At 46.1% G+C, this 6,073-nt stretch overlaps 1 long non-coding RNA gene across 1 annotated transcript in view; it reads right to left on the bottom strand.

Moving 5' to 3' along the window:
- Positions 1-1,503: 1,503 nt before the first annotated feature.
- LOC309872437 overlaps positions 1,504-6,073 on the bottom strand; it is a 384,093-nt gene continuing 379,523 nt past the window's right edge. The window contains exon 4 of the long non-coding RNA XR_014315867.1: positions 1,504-1,647. This is a non-coding gene — a long non-coding RNA (uncharacterized lncRNA). The remainder of the gene's footprint in view (positions 1,648-6,073) is intronic.

Genomic DNA, 6,073 nt, shown 5'->3' with positions numbered 1-6,073 from the left:
CCTACAGAGCACACATGGAGTTTGGATCTGGAAATGGACTCCCTTAAAATGATCTGCACATAAGGATTCTTTATAGAGATTTTTCAGCTACCCTTGGGGACATGGTACCTTACAGCCACAGGTGTAGACAAATATTTTACAAGCTATGCTGGGAATGAGGTGGGGAGAGAAATATGGAGGTTGTTATAGGAAGGTAGAAGGTTAAAGGAAGTCTTTGTTTTGGGCTTTTTCCTTTTGTTTTTAAGAAAAAGGTCATTTGTCTTCTGACTGGAAGGATCCATTGGGACAAGAACTTGATATTGACCCTGGGAGTGGAGTCCTGGAGAGGGTTGGAGGGAACAAATCCCAGGCACAAGGAAGAACAAACCCCAGCTGGGGATGTCTGCTCTTCTCAATAAACCTGCTCTGTCTTCAACTCTTTCTGTGTTTCTTGTACATTTCTCCAATTACCATGTAAATTCCATGATGCCAGGGACTTTTCTCTGTCGTTCGCCACAGATTTACAAACACTCAGGGCAGTGTGTAGCACACAGTAGGTACCGACTAAATATTGTTGAGTAAATGTCTAAAAACAAATTAAAAATGGATACAAATGTAGGTATAGATTTGATTGGGTGGTGGTAAGATAAGAGAATTCCTGCACAAGGGGCTTTTATTTTCTTGAAGTGTGACACTAGTGATGAAGTTTTGGAACACAGGTGAGGTTTGGTGGGGTGAGGTCCAGAGCCGATGACCAAGAAAGGATTCTTGAGACGTCTTAGGTGCAAATGGTGGTTTTATTAAAACACAGGGACAGGACCCAGGGTCAGAAAGAGCTGCTCAGACAGAGGCATGGTTGACTGGGAGCTGAGGAAGGTGAGTACAAAGGGGGTGTCCAGAAGGACTGTCATATGCTAAAGAAGAATTTCAGGATAAGGGAGACCTGGTTATTGTCAAGTCAAGGCTGTTTTTGCCTCTAATGAGGGAAAGCATGAAGACAGCTGGGAGTTTCCTGGAGATATGTTACATTCCTCTTATCACACATCCTTGTCAGTGGGCTTTGGGCTTAGAAGAAATTCAGTTTTATTACACTTCCCTCCCCCTTAGCCTCCCTCAATTTTATGGAGGGGAGGGTGATGTTAGGGCTTCCGGAAACTGAGGTATGGGTGTCTGGATGTCAGGCTATTGATGAGAAAGCTTCTTCCTTCCTTGTAAGTTTCTAGGACATTTGTAGATGGAGGGAAACTCCTGTCCTGCAAGACTGGGATCTCTATCAGTTAAGAATCGTTTTTCCTTTAGGGCAGCCGGGAGTGCATGAGGAATGTTACACATATGGCATGGGGAGAGGGTGTAGGGCGCCAGCTTCTGCTTTGTCCTCAGCTTGCCTTCTGCTCCCTCATCCTTAGGACAGGAGCTAAGGAGCTGGGAGTGAGGTGACATAGTTCAGAAGAGGTAGGGGTAGGGATTGTTGAGGCAAGTCTTGAAGGTGTGAAACGGTCATCCATTAGAGGGAAAGCAAACTCACCAGAGAGAGAAGGGAGTTTGAAGCCAGAGTTGAGTATCCACTGGAGAATTGTGGTCAAGTGTTTTAAAGTACAGCAGGTTGGCTCAGCTATATGATTCCTTCCTGGTTTCTGGTGCATGCCGCTGGCATTGGTAGAATCATTTCTAAAGAAACAAAACAAAAGAGGATAAGCCGTTCTTTCAGAAATGACGATGAATCAAGTTTTGAACATGCTGGGTTTTGAGGCACAGGTGGGATATCAGTGAAATAGCATGAGTAGGTAGTCAGTTACATGGGCCTGGTGGGTAGGAAAGAAACAGATGGTCATGTATCAGTGGGAGAGATGTTGGCTAGGGAATGGGAGCTGAAACCAAGGGCACAGTTGATATCACTACAAGAGAGGGTAGCTTGGAAGAGAAAGGTTAAATGAACCCCCGGGGAAACCCTGATGGGAAAGTCACATGCATTTCTCAGGCATGCCAATGTTGACACATATTATTGTAACTTCTGGAGGCCAGAAGCCATGGCTTTGAGACTCATTCATTCTCTGCCTCTGGCATAGCATGGGCCACATTAAAGGTAATTCTAAAATTCATTCCGATTTGATTTCATTGCACTTCTCATTTACTAGAATCTTGTCATGGTTTGCTAGTGTATCATTTTCTCGAAAAGATTAAATAAGGACCATTTTACAAATATGAGATGAATGCCTGAAGGGATTTTGTTTAATTCATTCATTAGCTCGGGAACCACTAAGATGTTACCACCATTTCAAGCAAAAATCTCCAGGCAGACACATATACAATCAGTAATACTTAAACGAATTTTCTTTGATAGATGCAAATAGATATGCAAATAGAATGCAAATGGATGCAAAACTGCCTTCTACCAAAGGAAAAGGGGTCAACTGTACTTCCAGTGGACAAAATTCATTTACATATAGCTAGACAAGATCATCTGCATCCACATCAATTATGTACAATCTATAGAGTTGCAAAATAGCTCAAAGACAAGAAAGGCACAGAATATCCCATAGAATTGGTCATCCCAGAAGGTTACATGAGACAACACGTGTTTTCCCTTGGAAGACACTATAATCTTTTAGGTTCATTTCAATGTCTTTCATGATTTTGCCTATGCTTTAAAAAAAAAAAAAAGTTACCCTTATTCTTATTAGTTTGAAAAAAAACTAATAAAATACTAGTCTGTTAGAAAATACACATGGAAGAATGTTCTGGCACTATCATACCCAATTTGGGTATGATTAACTGATTAAGAAGATGAGGCAGAATTTGGGAGCCCCTAGAATGAGTCTGTTTCCGGTTGGAATGGGAAATATTTAAGAATCAAATTAAATGATCTCAAATCCACTCTGGAATGAAACAGGTTATAAGGAAAATACAGAAGATGTTGAAATGGACCTGTTGGCTCATTGTGAGCTTTCCTGGTCGAATGGAGACCTCTACCATGATGCTTGTCCTCCATGTCCCACCCGTCCCATACCTGCTATCCTGGCACCAAAGGGCCATCAGACTTTAGGCTCAGTCTGCAGTTCCAAATGGAAACCCTCTGTTCCCACAGTAGTGGACAGGATGACTCTGGTTGCTGGTGGAAGCGTCAGCTGCTTTAGTCCAACAGTTCAAGAGAGGATCAGAAGAGCATAAGGACGATATTGGAAAAAAATGCTCGGATGAATTTCCAGAACACAATATTTCTCTTTGCAATTTTTGAGTGTTCTGTAGCCAACCTGCCAAAAAAATGTGAAAACTATAAATAGAGAGGAGTGGGAAGGAGAAATGAGGACCTGTCACAGTGCCAGCGAAAATAGGGAACTGAGAATCTTCCAGAGATTCAGAGTCAAAGGGGGTTAATATTTACTTAGAAAAGAAGTCGTGGGCACAAGTTCTAGGATGAAATGAAGGCAAGAGAGGGAAGTTAGGGAATTGAGAGAGAGAGAGACTTGAAGATAAAAAAAAGTCAACTTAAAGTCTCATTCCTCATTAAGGAAAGTACGTATCAGAGAAGAGGGGAGAGACTGGGATATAGTTGATCGCCGATTGTGTCTGGCTCTGATTAGAAGCTTTGTATCCACTTTTTAATTTAATCTTCCAGCCTGTTTCCTGGATTCCAGCTTCTATTTCCTATGAAATAGGTACCATCACCAAAGACGAGAGTCAAACATGTAACAGTAGTCAAATCTTTAACAGCGTGGACAACTAACCAACCAAAAGCTGGCCCGGGGACCCCTGCAGAGTCAAGTGTTACACGCCCAGTGCCTGGATCACGAGGCCTTCTTGGGAAGGGTTTAGGGTAGGGAGACACACAGCAGGTTCTGGCCAGAGGCTAGTCACCAAACTTTGTGTGGCTGAAGGGGTGTGTACCAGCTGAATGGCAGCTCCCAGATGAAACTGAGGGAAATGTACTTTGGGAAGGTTTCCGCTGACTCTCTGCCTTTCCTTCATCCTCCCCAGGGTGTTCCATTAGCATTTGGCGTCTGGGGTCTTGCCTGTTGCTCCTGGCTTTGGTGGGCCACGCCACTGCCACAGCCAGGGCTCCAAGTGGCAGTGCACTGTATGGGCTCTTGACTGTTCCCTCCTTACTCTTGGAAGGAGAACAGGCAGCAGGGATTTTCATTCTTTGTTGGCACCTACTCTCTTCAGCAACCCCAAGATCAGTACCCCAGGCTGCACAAGCTCAGGTTCATGTCTTTACCAAAGGCCGGCAATAATTTCAGAAAGGAATGACAATGAAGGTAAAAAACAGTTCAACTACTCGCTCATCTGGACTTCTAGGGCAGGTGGGGTTCCCAGACAACTTTATTCCATCGGTCTGGCACCCTTGCCCCCCGTCTCGGTGCCTTGGTGATGAGTGTGGGCCTTGCTGTTTGCGCTGCCTGAATTTGCCCTTGTCGCTTATTAGTACTGTGGCCCTGGGCTAAAAGTCATGCCTCTCAGAGCCAATCAGAATAGCTTATTACACCTATTGATTCTGGCATAGTGGGCCTGTGCGGAAATCTCTCTTCTTCATCCCTCCTCCTTCTCAGTCTTCCCCTCCTCCACCTCTTCCTCCTCCTTCTTTGATGTGTAAACCAAGGTATTTGGGGAGCAGGGAATGATGTGATGTTTGGGATTTACTTTAAAATATATTCCAGACCTCCCCCCTCCCCAAAAACAAAAATACAGGCACTTCGGGGGCAGTAGAAGGAGGAGGGCCTATGAAACAGTTGGGGAAGCAGAGTGATAAGTACTCGGAAGGGGCGGGATCCTTCTGCTCTACACATTTTGGTGTATGCTTGAGAATTTTCATAATAAGAGTAAACAAACAAAGACCAAATAATGAGGCTTTCATTCCCTATATCCAAATGACCACAACAGGGCATAGAATGCAATTTCATAGTTGTTCCCCTGGCAATTTATTCTGATTCTCCAAATAAGATTCCAGCTCTCATTCTACCTGTCATAGTCTCTGGATACTGACTGGGAACGTTTTCCTCAACAAGGCCTTGCCAGGCCCACTGCTAGGGAATGTATTGTTTCAGATTCTGTACTCAGGTTTTAAAGATTTTTTTTTATTTATTTATCAGAGGAGGGGGAGAGCGAGCACAGGCAGATAGAATGGCAGGCAGAGGCAGAGGGAGAAGCAGGCTCCCTGCCGAGCAAGGAGCCCTTGTGGGACTCCATCCGAGGATGCTGGGATCATGACCTGAGCCAAAGGCAGCTGCTTAACCAACTGAGCAACCCAGGCGTCCCTGTACTCACGTTTTAAAAAAAGTGACCAGTTTCCCGTTTGGAGTGACTCGAATGCAAGACTCACTGTAAGCCATTGTCTTGCTGTGTCCCATCCCTTTCTAAGGACTGCTTGTGCTATCTCTGGGAGATCACAGCATTGGGAGGGGCAGCCCAGGCCTGGGCTATTACAGCAAAGCTGCAGCCTGAAGGGCACGCGTGAGATCTGTGCTTTGAGCTGTCAGAGTCTCACGGAGAAAAAAAAGAGAAATGAATCATCATTTGACCATGACATTCCCACTAAAGGGGAGGACAGTGGGAGAAGAGCAAGGGAAGAGGAAAGAAAAATCTCAAAATAAATGTGGGGTGGACGGCAGGAGGAGGGGGGGCAGGTGTGGCGATTGAACCAACGCTAGCCAAACACACGATTCCGCCCATTCTAGAGCGGACTGGACATAAACATGCTCCCACATCTACTTGTCGGCTGCGTTTTGTCGGCCAGTAGCGAGGTGATTCTTTAAGAGCTCTGAGAACCCAAACTTGTGGCCTCCCAGCAGCTGAGCCGAAGTGGAGCTGGGAGCTGCCCAGACGACCCGAGGCTGCCAGATGACCACCTTCCTCCCTACTGATCGCTGGAGCCAAGCTCGGCGGGGGAGAAGCCACGCTCGCGGGTGGGTGCGGGGGCTAAGGGCGGAAGCCGGGTTCCCACAGAGGACTCTGCGCCCAGGCGGCTGCAGCGGCGGCGCAAGGGGACCGGAGGCCTGACACCGGGACGCGCCCCCCACTCTGGACAACCGGCCGCAGAAGTAAAGGGCCAGCATCCCGCCACAGCTATGCTTCCCGCGGGACAATCTCGGGAGAAGGT

Source organism: Mustela nivalis (genome assembly GCF_964662115.1).
Source record: "Mustela nivalis genome assembly, chromosome: 8".
NCBI lineage: Eukaryota > Metazoa > Chordata > Mammalia > Carnivora > Mustelidae > Mustela > Mustela nivalis.
The sequence above is the reverse complement of the archived record's forward strand: the minus strand, read 5'-3'. Positions and strand labels throughout refer to the sequence as shown.